Raw genomic sequence first — 13397 nt, 5'->3', positions numbered from 1 at the left:
TAATAAATAGAGCACGACCGCTAGTATGTGTGAATGCGTTACCTAATGACATATCTCTATACGATAGTGTGCGTGCATGCGTATCCTAACAGGAGAGTGCTCTATGAGCTAGTGTGCTAGAGTGGGTAACTAAACATTAAAAAGCTCTATTAGCTAGTGTGCTAGAGTGCGTAACTTAACAGAGCAATGTTCTATGAGCCAGGGTTCGTAACTGAACAGAACAAAGCTTTATAAGGTAATGTATTATGGCTTGCGTCACTTAACAGAACAAAGTACTTTAAGCTAGTGTGCTTACGTGCTTGACTAAACAGGAAAACGCACTTGAAGCTAGTGTGCTAGCGTGTGGGTAACTTAACAAGACAATCATCTATAACCTAGTTTGCTGGTGTGCGTAACTTAATAGGACAAAGTTCTATAAACTGCATTATGAACATACACACACCGCTTGTACTATCTCTATCGCATATAATGATCGGAAATGGTATGGCAAATGGATTGGCCAACAAGCATTTGAGATTGACTACCTGCAGTTAGGATTTCATTATAAAACATTTAGAAAAATGTCACGAAGACACCGACCTACTTGTAAGCAATTCAGACAAAAAATAAATTACTTTTCTTAAATATTAATTTGTCGAATCATTTTTGTCAACAAATATGAGCGTAATTTTGCAATCATAAATTAAGATAGAATAAATATTTGTTCGAATTTTAAATGCCGAAGTATGGATTAAGCGTAGCATTTCAAAACAACCATAATGATTATTAACAAGGTATTTCCTTACTTGTCATCAAGACCCCCAATAGCTCAGGCCTTTGCCAAATTTGATTTAACATTTGCAAATCACTCTGAAATAAGAGAACAAACGTTCATGATTAGTTTTCCTACAAAAGTCTCAATAAATCTTACATTGAATTATTCTGATATTGATTAAGTAAGATTAGATCTTTTTAGTTTGTATAACAGTTTAATTATTTCATAGCCACTGCCAGCATTTGGGGACAACGGTAAATGTTAGCAGTGAAACACGTTCAATGATTGTCACCAGTCGGTTAAATGTGACAGTACAAAGTTGACAGAATGATCACTATGCCAGTAAGGGGAGGTGTCCATATCCCCGTGCATGGATCTTTTGGCTGAAATTCGCATCGAAGTCCCAAATCAAAATTATGTAGTCCATTTGTATTGAAATTTAGTAAGTCCATTAAGAACCATGATTTCAAGTAATGTTTTGCGATAAGGTTCGGATTTAAGCAGTTAAAATTATCACCGAATTAGCAAAATATAATGCAGCCTGAAATTTCAATGTATCAAACTCACCAAAGTGAAAATTTAAATCATGGGGCACTGACAAATCTTACAAATCAAAGCGCTGAAAGCGCTGAGGAACGGTGGCCACGAGAGAGTAAGCAATTTATTCAAATGGTGACAGGAATTTCAGAAACGAATTGATAGGAACACACAGGGAAGTTGAAAGGTGGGGTTCATATGTTTTACAACAACGTACGAGTTGACAGGCTTCAATTTTATTAGGCGTGATATATACATATAGAACATATATATATACAGTGTAAGATAAAAAATAATGAATGTAGAATATGTTTGAACGTTCCCAAGGGATAAGTTTCACAATGGAAATGAACATCACGTTAATTTTGAACAAGAGCTGGCACAGAGACAGCGGGCTCGACTATTCCGCCGCTTTTCAGTGTAAGGATTGAAAAGTTTTGGCGCAACATGCATGGATCGCTGTTAGATAAGATTTCAATGCAAATCATGTGGTGAGATATAAACATAAATGTGGTTACATGGAAAATTTCAACCATAATGTTTAAGTCTAATAATAAAGGGCAATTATTTGCAAAATAATGTTATATATCTTGGTTATTCAATGACATTTAGTGGTTAAATACCATTCTATAAAGTCTCAATGCAATACATCGAGTAGTTGCTGAGAAATTTACCTATGTGTGCTTACACGCAAAACCTTAACTAGAATTTCTATGTCGAATAATAAAGGGCAACTATTTGCATTTAATGAAACTAGTGCTATCTTACATCGGGAAGTTTGATGGTTGAGTACAATTGTATGAGTCTCAATGCAATACATCAAATAGTTGCTTTGATATTTATATAATGTGTGCTTGCACACAAAACCTTAATCAAAATATCTAAGTCGAATTATAAAGGCCTATCATTTGCATTAAATGCTTGCACGCAAAACTTTAACCAGAATTTCTAAGTCAAATAATAAAAGCCTATAATTTGCATTAAATGCAAAGTAGAGTTATCTTACTTGGTTTATTAAGTAGGTTGGATGGTTGAGTAACATTGTTTCAAGTCTCAATGCAATACCTCAAGTACTTAATGAGATATTTACCTATGTGTGCTTGCATGCAAAACCTTAACCAGAATTTCTTAGTCAAATAATAAAAGCCTATAATTTTCATTAAATGCAAAGTAGAGTTATCTAACTTGGTTAATTAAGTAGGTTGGATGGTTGAGTACAATTGTATCAAGTCTCAATGCGATACCTCAAGAAGCAACTGAGATATTAACTTATGTTTGCTTGCACGCAAATCCTTAACCAAGGTGTGACGCCGACACTTGGGTGAGTAGTATAGCTCTCTATATTCTACGAATAGTCGAGCTAAAAATTGATATGATAATACCATCTGTATGCAGACAGAACATGGAAACAAACAACATAGCAAATGAAAAGGGTTTTGTACAAACAAGTAGTACAATGTTTTATTTACATATCAAAATCAACGTAAAGTAGTAATACATTCAGTAAATGTCTGTTGTGGAAATATGTATGTGAGCAAACTATGCATGTTTTGATGAGGTTGGCAATAAACACATGTGTAAATGTACATGAAATATGTCAACATTATCAACACTGAAAGAACATGTACAAATGTATGAACGAAACATTGATGTGTTGTCAGTGTCTATGCACCATTTTCAATAAAAGTTTCAGTATAAAGCAACAACTGGTACAAAAAAATGTGGACATTGCATTATGATAGATGGCACAGTGTAATTGCAAGCATGTTTAGTTGTGGAATACGAATGAGTAAGAGATGCTTATGAGTAAGACTGTTTGTCATTATTCAGTAAAATTTACATCGAAATTGGCTGATGAAATAAACAGAGCATCTGAAAAGTTTATGGTCAGTTCGTGGTACATCTGATATCCAAAACAAGTGACAGTTTGTGTGCTCCTCCTCATAATGATTTCCATGGCAACAGGGCAATGGTCCATTTAGAACGTCTGAATGTTCTTCGGATAGTGGCTTGAAGGCATGTTACATCACAGCTGAGTACATCAGAGCTGAATAAATCAATACCATGGTGGCATTGACTTTATGAAGGCTTCAGTTTTCTGAAAGTACATGTACCACATACATAGTCATTAATATTCATTGCATGATAGAAGGGGGAACAGACTTCAAAACCCATATAGGTCATCTGCAGGCTATATGCAACACATACTGAAAGTTTGGAAATGATATATTAAACAATAAATGATTGAGACAAGTATTAGCACCTGTGGTATTTTCATAAAAAGCAGAAACAGCCATTTCCCTCAAATGGTAAGCTGCAAACCTTTGAAGAGCCATTATTTCCTTATGCATTGGAATAATCTGACCAAGTAAAGCTTTCCTTGTTGCTTTCAATGGTGTCTACAGAACAGCACCACAAAAATGACCTGCCTACTCTTATAAGTTTTTTTCTAAGCAAAATAAGGTTTTCACACTTCTTTTGCGCTTAGAGTTTTATATAAACAAGAGGCCCAAAAGGGCATATGCTCTACCGGCTGAGTGGATCTGGCTGGTTTTCAAAAGGAACCGAGCTCTTATGGATATGTAGATACTGTTCAAGTTTCATCGAGATACAATCAAAACTGAAGGCTGTTTCGTGTTAATGAGCAATTGTTTACAGGGTTTTTAATACGATCAAAGCCCATATCTAATCAAGCATGGTCGGATCTGGCTGGTTTTCAAAAGAAACCGAGCTCTAATGATTATGCACATACTACGTACAAATTACCATCGCATAAGCTGTTCTGGCCTTTGGCCAGTAGAGCTAAAAATGACATAGAGCCAAACTGAAATGCTTCAACTTGTCAAAATTTTGCTTTTCTTAGAAATTCAGTGATAATGTGTTTATAGACAGTCTAAACACCACTATATGCCAAACTGTTTGCTTCAGGGACAAATCGCGCAAAAAAAGAAATTGTTAAAAAAACACCAAAACTGAAAGATTCATGACAACTGCTAGTGTTTTCATGTATGAGGTGGCTACATGATGTAGAAAATGCAGAGATAGCATTAATATGTCCATTTTTTTTTTTACTTTAAGTATCTGTTTTGAAGGCTAGATTTGGCATTAAAATCAGAGTACAGCACTTCACCAATGTCTATAAGTTGCTTATTTACACCTGATTTGCTATAAATCTCACTCTTTTGATCATTTACACACAAACAAGTACTACAGAGTTGACTTACATATTCATTCTCCTGAAATATTGGATTCAGAGCTGCATCTCCTGGATTCAGATTGAAGGACTACCGGTGGGAGGAAAAAGGCACAGCTAACTGGAGCTTATCGGCACATCATGATCTGCAAGCAAGACACAAAAGCAATGTTTTACACTTATAAAACTATCTGCCAATACAATTAAAGCTTGAAAAAGGCATGTAAACACTCATTTGAGGCATACACAACCTTTTATGTGGTCATAAATGTGATAAATATACAGAAAAGCTCATGAATTGAAAGGTTTTCAGGACAAATTTTATGAAATATATAGTCTTTTGGACATTTTGCTATCAGATTTTAATAATTCAAAGGTTAATCTTATCTTATTGAGTACCCAGATGCATTTTGAAAGCATTAAAACCAGACATGCTTAGAATTTCTTCTTACTTGGAGACAGTATTCCTTTCTCTGAAATCCTTGCTGAATGCCGGTATGGAAAACCACATGAGACCACATTTTCACCAGCACTGGTTCTTGTCCTTGAAAATTCCCCTGTGGCTACAGCAACCAGGCTCGCTATTGAAATAAACAATACATTAGGGTTTTAAGACATTTATAATGTATTAAGGTTGTTGTTTTTAATGCATGAAGGGAAAAGGCTCTAAGCTTTATGAAAGTGGCTCAGTTTTTATTTCTTTTGCCTTAAGAAATGTAAATTCCCCTGTGGCTACAGCAACCAGGCTGGCTATTGAAATAAACAATACATTAGGGTTTCAAGACATTTATAATGTATTAAGGTTGATTTTTTTTTAATGCATGAAGGGAAAAGGCTCTAATCTTTATGAAAGCGGTTCACTTTTCATTTCTTTTGCCTTAAGAAATGTCAAGTTTTTCAATGTATAAACTGCATAAATAAATGAATATATATGAATGATTGATGGAATGAATTAATGAATTAATGAAAGGTGGCATTATTTTTTTTAAAATAGGGATCTCATTGTTTTGCTGTGATTGTTGAAGTAGATGTTTTCATGTCCATAAGCTCAAAATCATATGCACACTAAATAAAACATCATTCTGCAGTAAGTTTTGTTTATTTGCTGATAGAATTTTAAATTAATGTAATGTTTGCTTAAAAGAGCAAACAAAATGTGCGAATAGATGCACAATACAGACCAAAGACTTATACGAGTCAGCAGTGTCATTAGAAAATAATATTATATCAAAGCCGCATCAGAAATGATCGAGAAACAACATGAAAGGAATTCATTTAGGAATGGAACAAACCGTATCAATGGGCTTATATGACCCAAACTTACTCAAATTATACTTCAGTTTGGATACAATTTTCCATTATATGATCTTGAAGTACTAACAAATTACAGCATGTCGGCATGTTGGCATACACAAAGTACAGCTCGGCCGGGTGGGCAACTCGGCGGGCGGGCTGTCTGGCTGGTTCTTTACAGTTCCTCCGGGGTCTGTTTAAAATAATAAGAAAGGAAAATAGATAAATCAACAACACCCAAACATACAATCATTGACGCCCTTATAGCCTACACAACATACTCAATTAACACATCCCTGGCATACCAGTTTAAATTGATGGGTTCAACTTTTAAGTGATCCACCACGACCAAAAGCTGCTCATGACAGGTGCGATGAAGCCAACACTTGAAGATGAACCCAATATCACATTTCAGTTAGAAAACTACTGATGTAACCTAAATCTGGATTTTTTCTCGGGCTTTATTTTATATAAACACGTCTTTAGTACATACTGTAAACATATTTGTGAACGAAACGGTACGAAACTGGGGACGAACACAAACTTTGTGAAAAAACATGTTTTCCAATACAAATTTAATCCAGCTGAAGTCCATGACACACTCTTAGGCTGTGCGCTTACAAAATGGCGACGATCGAAAAGTGAAATGATTACGCTAAATAGAGGCGGCGTAATCTGTATAATATACTTTATCGATATACGGTTTCCAAAAAGCATTCACTTTTCGCATTTATTTATTGATTAGTGAAATAGTGTTTACATATCATTTCATTTTTAAGGAAATTTTTGAATTGTTTGGAATCGATTAATCAATTATGGTTACTACTTCTTATAACCGACTCACACCTGTAACAATACACTTAGTTTTTCGCCGTTTTCGAGCTGTTGCGTATAAATATGTTGTCTTTATTTTGTGATTTTTTTCAGCTGCATTTTCAGGGATATGCAAAATGTACGAGTTCAAGTGTACATTACATTACATCAATTCAGTTTTGTTGAAGTTTAAAGATGTCATGTGTATTCAAGCATTCAATGAGCGCATTATTTCGACCGAATCACCGTTGTAGTCACGATCGGAAGTGCCTACTATGAACGTGGACCTGAAGGGCCCCCGTTCAAAAATGAAGTTAACTGTTTTGTTCCTTGCTCATAATTTTGGAAAATAAAGTGAAACATTGTCCCATAAACTATAAACTCTCGCTGCTGTGTTAGCAGGATAAATATAACTACAGACTGCAATCATTTGCCTTTAATGTGATTTATTTCCTCTTTAAAATCTGACAAATTACTTAAATAATATGTCTCCTAAATGCATCTGCAAATAAAAATGCGAGCTGGTCAATACGGTGAGCACATTAACCTAGTCTCTTAGGTTTTTAATAACACATCCTTTGCCTGCAATGCCAAAACTTTTCTCCCGTGTTCCTACCATTAAGAAATTGCTTCCTGCAAATGCTGTTATACGGTTTTCGAGCAAACATCGTGCATGCGCATGAAGCATTTCAAACCAGCAGAACCCAGTCAATTTCCTACTTGAACTAAACGGAAGGAGTTGGTCGCATATCATGAGTGAAACACTAGGCTAACTAAAGGTTTATCATCGAGGAGATGCATTAAGACAATACATACAGAAAACATTTGGGTATTATGAAAAAGAATGAATTAATTTGCTATAATAAGAAATGTTAAAAATATATTTTAAGAGCAATGAGCTAGGACGGAATATGAAATACATTTACTCATACGATCAATCTAACGTTTTTTTCGTATTTACATTCCTTTGCAGTGAGCTTCAATGCCCAGAATTCAATTATATAGAGAAAAGAGTGTACTGTTTTACTGAAAAATATTTGTGACTTTTATGACCTCAATTTAATAACATAACGAAATATGACAGAGATGTGCAATTTATACTCTCTTTTACTCCGACGTAATACCAGGGCATTCGCAATTTACTAGAACATGTTCGATTTGCTTCACAAAATTAATGCGAACAAAAATTAATAGGAAATTAACTTTATTTACACAATGCTATTTTAAGACACAGACTAGCGTGTATTTATATAAACTTTATACACAGAATAGTCAAGCAAATTTACCATATGATATTCCTCCCCGTTAAAGATTTTAATTTCTCCCACCTCAGATAAGTAGATCCAATAATTTAACCATGCTAGAAATTCTTATCTTGCCCACGGGCGAAGATAAAATGCCCGTATGGAACTCCTTTTTAATGGTCGCCACATTGTAATTACCTCCCTTGTTGAAGACTGTCGTCTGTTTCATTATGGAAACCTTGTCTTGTAGCAATATTTAGAACGCTATTTAATTATTTCTCGCTTCAAATGTCACCATGAAACAGTTTTCACGCACCTTTCAAGAAATAATGCTTCACTCTCCTCAAAACTATTTAAAGACCGATTTGACTGTTAACCCGAATCACTGCGCGCATATCCATGACAACCACGAATTTTCACATATCCATACGCATTTATTTTCACTAAGCACAAAAGAGTTCCAGCAAATTTTTTTTTTAAATAAATTTTGTTTAACTGAGGTGGGAGAAAAAGCATCTACCATAGCCACTCGTGTAAGATAGGTTCATCCCGACCCTCGCGCAGGGTGTTTTGCCGAAACTCTGTAAACCTCGTTTCCGCAAAACACCCTACGCTCGGGTCGAAATGAACCTATCTTAAACTCTCGGCCATGGAAGATACTTATAATCTTAATAAAAATAGCAAAACCCTTTAAATAGTCATTTGAAATATATATGAATATGAATTGGGTTGAAAGCAAATGGGTGTAAGTATGAGATTTGCTGTTTTGAGCTCACTATTTTGTGTAAATATTGACAATCGCTGATCCACTGCGCTATGGCTATAGACACGTAATTTCACTAATTTCTGTCAACTTATTATATATAAAAGGCTCCCAATGGCCAAGTTTAAGCCTTTTTATTAGTTAAAGAGCAATTACTCTTATGTTATTGATCATATTCGAATCTAATACATACACAATCACATTATAGTTATACAGATTTCTGGTAAATGTCATTAATGTATATCCTTAGAAAACGGCCCAAGAAAATGTTTACTTAAACTTTAATTTAAAGAGCAATAACTCTTGTTATACTAACCAAAATAAAGATTAAGCTTGCGCATGCACTGCCTCCCTAGAGTTATACACAGTTCACATAAGTTTCAATAGTTTCTGTCGATCAGTAACATAGTGATTGCTCCTCACGGACAAATTCTGCTCTTTTTCATTAATCAAAGTGCAATAACTGTTGTAATAGATGAAACTTGAGTCTGCACAAACTCACAAAGTTTATTATGGTGACATATTTCTGCCTGTAGATAACCTGGTAACGCTTGCGAAACTATGGTGACATATAACTGCCGTAAGATAACCTGTTAACGTTCGCAAATTGCTTCGTGCTAACCACATAATTTTCGCTATAATTATATACCTATCTAGTTGGTATTCGCGTTACCTTTTTAGTAGGATACCTATTATACGACTAAAAACAGGCATGTAAGTGCTCAAAATTGACACTTATTACCTTTTTCAGCTGTACAACACTAACAGGTTGACTAGTTTTGGTTACGAAATTATAGTTGCGGATATTCGCGTTATTGCCATTCTCGTTTTAACAATTCGCTTAACACGCAAAGTTAAATCGCTGCTCTTTTTAAAAACAACAACAACAACAACACAAAAACAGTAAGTTACTCACTAAAATGACAAAAACAATTACGAAATAAAAAGGGGTGGGTAAATATAAGCTTATATTATTGCGAATTATGTTTACTGACCTAAACATCACATGGACATAATTAACCCATGGCGAGTCGATTTCCTAAAGCAATGGATATAGCCTTTATTTTTGATAAGAAACGACTGAATCAATATACCGTATTAAATCTGATTTTAAATAAAAACAAAATGTCAATCAATTCAAAAAAATGGGAAAGTTTAAGCCCTGCTATAGTAAAGGTCATGTGTTTTAACACGCATATTTACTATGCAACGATATCGATCGAAGAGATCAAAATGTTAGACATGGGGACATGCGAGACGCTCTAAGCTAACTAAACGTTCAATATGATTTGGTTGTGCAGTAGAAATCCACATCCCCGTTGTCAATCTTATTTCACCAATCCATGCTCTTCAAACCTTTGACAAACGGACTTCATGGTAATGGACCAATTTCGATCATACCGGAGTTTGGGATACATTCAGTACCTGATGATGTAGTCCCCGACCTGGAACACCTTAAACTACTGCTTGCCCACTACCTCCGACACAAATTGCGAACTCCGCGTTAATAAAGAACGAAACGGATGCCACCAAAGAGCGACAATTGTGAATGCTAACTTCTTGATGTACGCAAATTCATATGTGCATTTAATTCCTTTCAACAAACAGCTCGCTGATATCAATTTTGAAAAACAAAATTCTGTTTGAGTATTTTAACGCAAACAATGCATCAGTTGTTTTTGCAATAACGCCTCTAATTGCATGTTCTCTTTTCGGTGCCTTTTTGCAGGGACTGCAACTAAGATCGTGACAGTAATTAGTTATTCTCAGAGCGGTCCTCATTATTCATTATCTGCAAAGCTGAAATGCAGAAATCATTAAATGCAGTTGAATCATTGACAAATGTTTCTTAAGGAAGGAACGTTTTCCCGACGGATTAATTGTCATGAGAGCAATGATGGATGTATGCAAGTGATGACTTCAATACTGGAGTGGCACTGTAAGAGCCTGGGTACATCGTAGGAGTGATGTATCACAACACGGCCGCCCCACGAGATGGCGCTATATATCACAGCGACAATCGGGATATTATATGACAGCAATAGAACACACAATTTGATATTCTTTATCAATGTTTGCATGTTCTATGTTCTATGCACGTCATCATGATTTACAAGACAATAAATGGCAAGCATAGCTCTCTGAACACCAGCATTGACAAACTAACAGGCATTTTGATTTGGGTTAGTTGTCGTCAGCACTCGTACAGCTACCCCAGAATCTTCTTATCATTCATCTTCCCCTGATAACGGTGCTCCGAGTACTCAAAGATTTTCGGGTGCAGCGACCGGGACAACTTCCGGTAGATCATGTACTCCTCAATTTGTTTAAACTGCGAGGAACATGATGTAGTGTGATACAATAAACTGCTGATATAGAAATTGTTTAACGCACTAAAAATGAACAAGCATATGGGAATATTCCGCATCACAGAAAAATGTATACATACGCGCTGTCAAAAACGTAAACAAACATCGCGACGGCCGATTTGGGTGTCAAAGGGACTTGTGTTTTATCGAAGTTGTTTTCTGCGAATGGCGAAGAAGGCTGGGCTTAATCCAAACAAACGACTATACACAGCGCCAGAAGAAACCTCGTCCAAAAATATTGAATGACAACACAGATCATGCGAACCAGATCATGTTAATATCTAGACACAAGAAAGTTGCATCTATGAGCAAATATAGCGACATAAATCAAATTCAACATAAGGAAATATCCAACATCATGTAGTCCAGTGAAAATACCCCGTCTACTCCCATGCAAATGCTAAGTTAAGTAACGATTCAATAGCAATGCTCATGTCCACACAGTCACTAATTCCACATCAAATCACACTGTTTCTCGTTAATTTCACACCATCTTTGGTTCTCCAATTCACCGAGGTAATATACATGTCCACATCCATCAAAATGTCAAAAATTCATGTGGTAATCCATCAGCTAGAAAGTAAATTTGCATCTTTGAATGTGCCATTGACACTGACAAACGGTCTTTTCAATCTTCAACCGCCAAAATGTAATGACATATACAAACTCGCATGATTTATACTGATGGCATTTCTCTTAGTATTGATTTGGTTGATTTAAAAAAAGATTGAAACAATGAAAAATTCAATATGTATGTTAGTTGGTTTTAAGTGTAACCTGAAAATCAGTTTATAATTGAGACATGATTTATGTTTTTATTTTAAATAGTATTTGTTTATGTGAGACTTTTTTCTTTCCTATGGATAAAGCAGGCTAATAATACCTTATAATGTTATTTTTTTTGCAATAGGACAGGATGACTGTGCATTGAAGAATCTTTAACCTAGATATTTACTGTAAATGAGTTGTGTTTAAAATGGAATTTCAAATTCATGTTCATTTTATATCAAATTGGTTAAACTCGTCATCGATATAAAAAACGAAAAACAAATCGGCAGAGCTTCGTTTTAATCGTTTTAAAATGTACTCGTTTGATAAATTCGATACAGAATAAACTGATTTGAGATCCTCAATTAATATTTGAGTTGGTAAAAGTTAAGATTAATAAAATATCAATGAAAAGGAATACTGTTTCGCTGATATAGTTGAATATAATCCTCTAAATGGAGTAATCGTCGTTGAAGAAGGTAAATGCATAAGGAACCTTGAAAAAAAGAAGAATTCATTGTATATTGTACATAGGGATTGGTAATAAACTATTATAGTTGCATTATACATAAAGATGGAAGAATTTTGGCTTTCAATTGAAAGAAAACAACAAACAGACTAAACCGTAGAATGTATGTAGATGTGCAGAAAGGATGGAGGAAACACTTTGATTTTGAAGGCTGAAAACAATTTTAAATTGTAATGAATGTCTGTATAAATGAACACTTCTATTTTCTATATATGATATTTATCGGCCACATTATCGCCTTACATCGTGTCAACAAGAGGGATATATATTTTATCCCGACGAACGAAGTTTGAAGAGGGTCGCAATGTGGTCGGTCGGTTTGTCGGTCCATTGCAATTTTCCTTGACCGGAGCATCACTTGAAAACTATTGGATGGAATTTAAATTTAACTTCATACAATGATATAAGATAATGAGATGAAATGAAATGTACAAAAACCTTTACTCTATTTTAGCCAATAACACAGTTATTGACCTTTGGTACTTTTTCTTGTGCGGAGAATTTCTTGAAAACTATCGGGTGGAATCTAATATAAAACTTTGTATATTGGTAAGGCATAAAGAAAGAAAGTGCAGTGTACAAGAACCATAACTTTATTTGAGGTTATTACAAAGTTAATGCCTTTTGTTTATTTTTTGTTTTTAAACATCTATTCAGAGAATAACTTTAGACCCACTGATTGAAATTAATTAAATCTTCACACATTGGTAAAACACAAAGAGAAGAAGCGCAGAAGCCCAAGAATCAAGAAACTCCATTTTAGCATATTACAGAGTAATTTTCATTTGTTCCTTTTTTGTCCGGAGCATTACTTGTAAACTGCTGGATGGAATTTAATTAAACTTCATACAATAGTTATGCACAATGAGTGGAAGTGCTGTGTACCAAGCCAATATCTTTATTCACAGCATTGTCATTTTAAGGTAGGATTTCTAATGCACTGCCAGTTACTTTTGGGGCGGGTTTCGGCCCCCATTTGACGGACTGATACCTTTTCCTTCTTCTTTTTCTGTTGTCTTAAAAGCCATTTATCGTTAAAAAAATGAGCAATTAACATGGTGTCTGTTTCTTGTCAAAAAACAATGTGTAAATACAATCAACTAATTTTGCCTTATTATCTCTCCTAATTTTGTA

At 34.9% G+C, this 13397-nt stretch overlaps 1 long non-coding RNA gene across 1 annotated transcript; it reads right to left on the bottom strand.

The window, feature by feature from the left end:
* Window positions 1–3029: 3029 nt before the first annotated feature.
* Window positions 3030–5964, bottom strand: LOC128229295 (uncharacterized). The gene is made up of 4 exons (XR_008260068.1): window positions 5809–5964; window positions 4937–5065; window positions 4516–4630; window positions 3030–3338 (listed from the first exon to the last, which is right to left on the bottom strand). It is a non-coding gene; the product is annotated as an uncharacterized LOC128229295 (long non-coding RNA).
* Window positions 5965–13397: the final 7433 nt, after the last annotated feature.

This window comes from Mya arenaria, chromosome 3 (genome assembly GCF_026914265.1).
Source record: "Mya arenaria isolate MELC-2E11 chromosome 3, ASM2691426v1".
Lineage (NCBI taxonomy): Eukaryota > Metazoa > Mollusca > Bivalvia > Myida > Myidae > Mya > Mya arenaria.
This window is presented reverse-complemented; position numbering and strand designations above follow the sequence as displayed.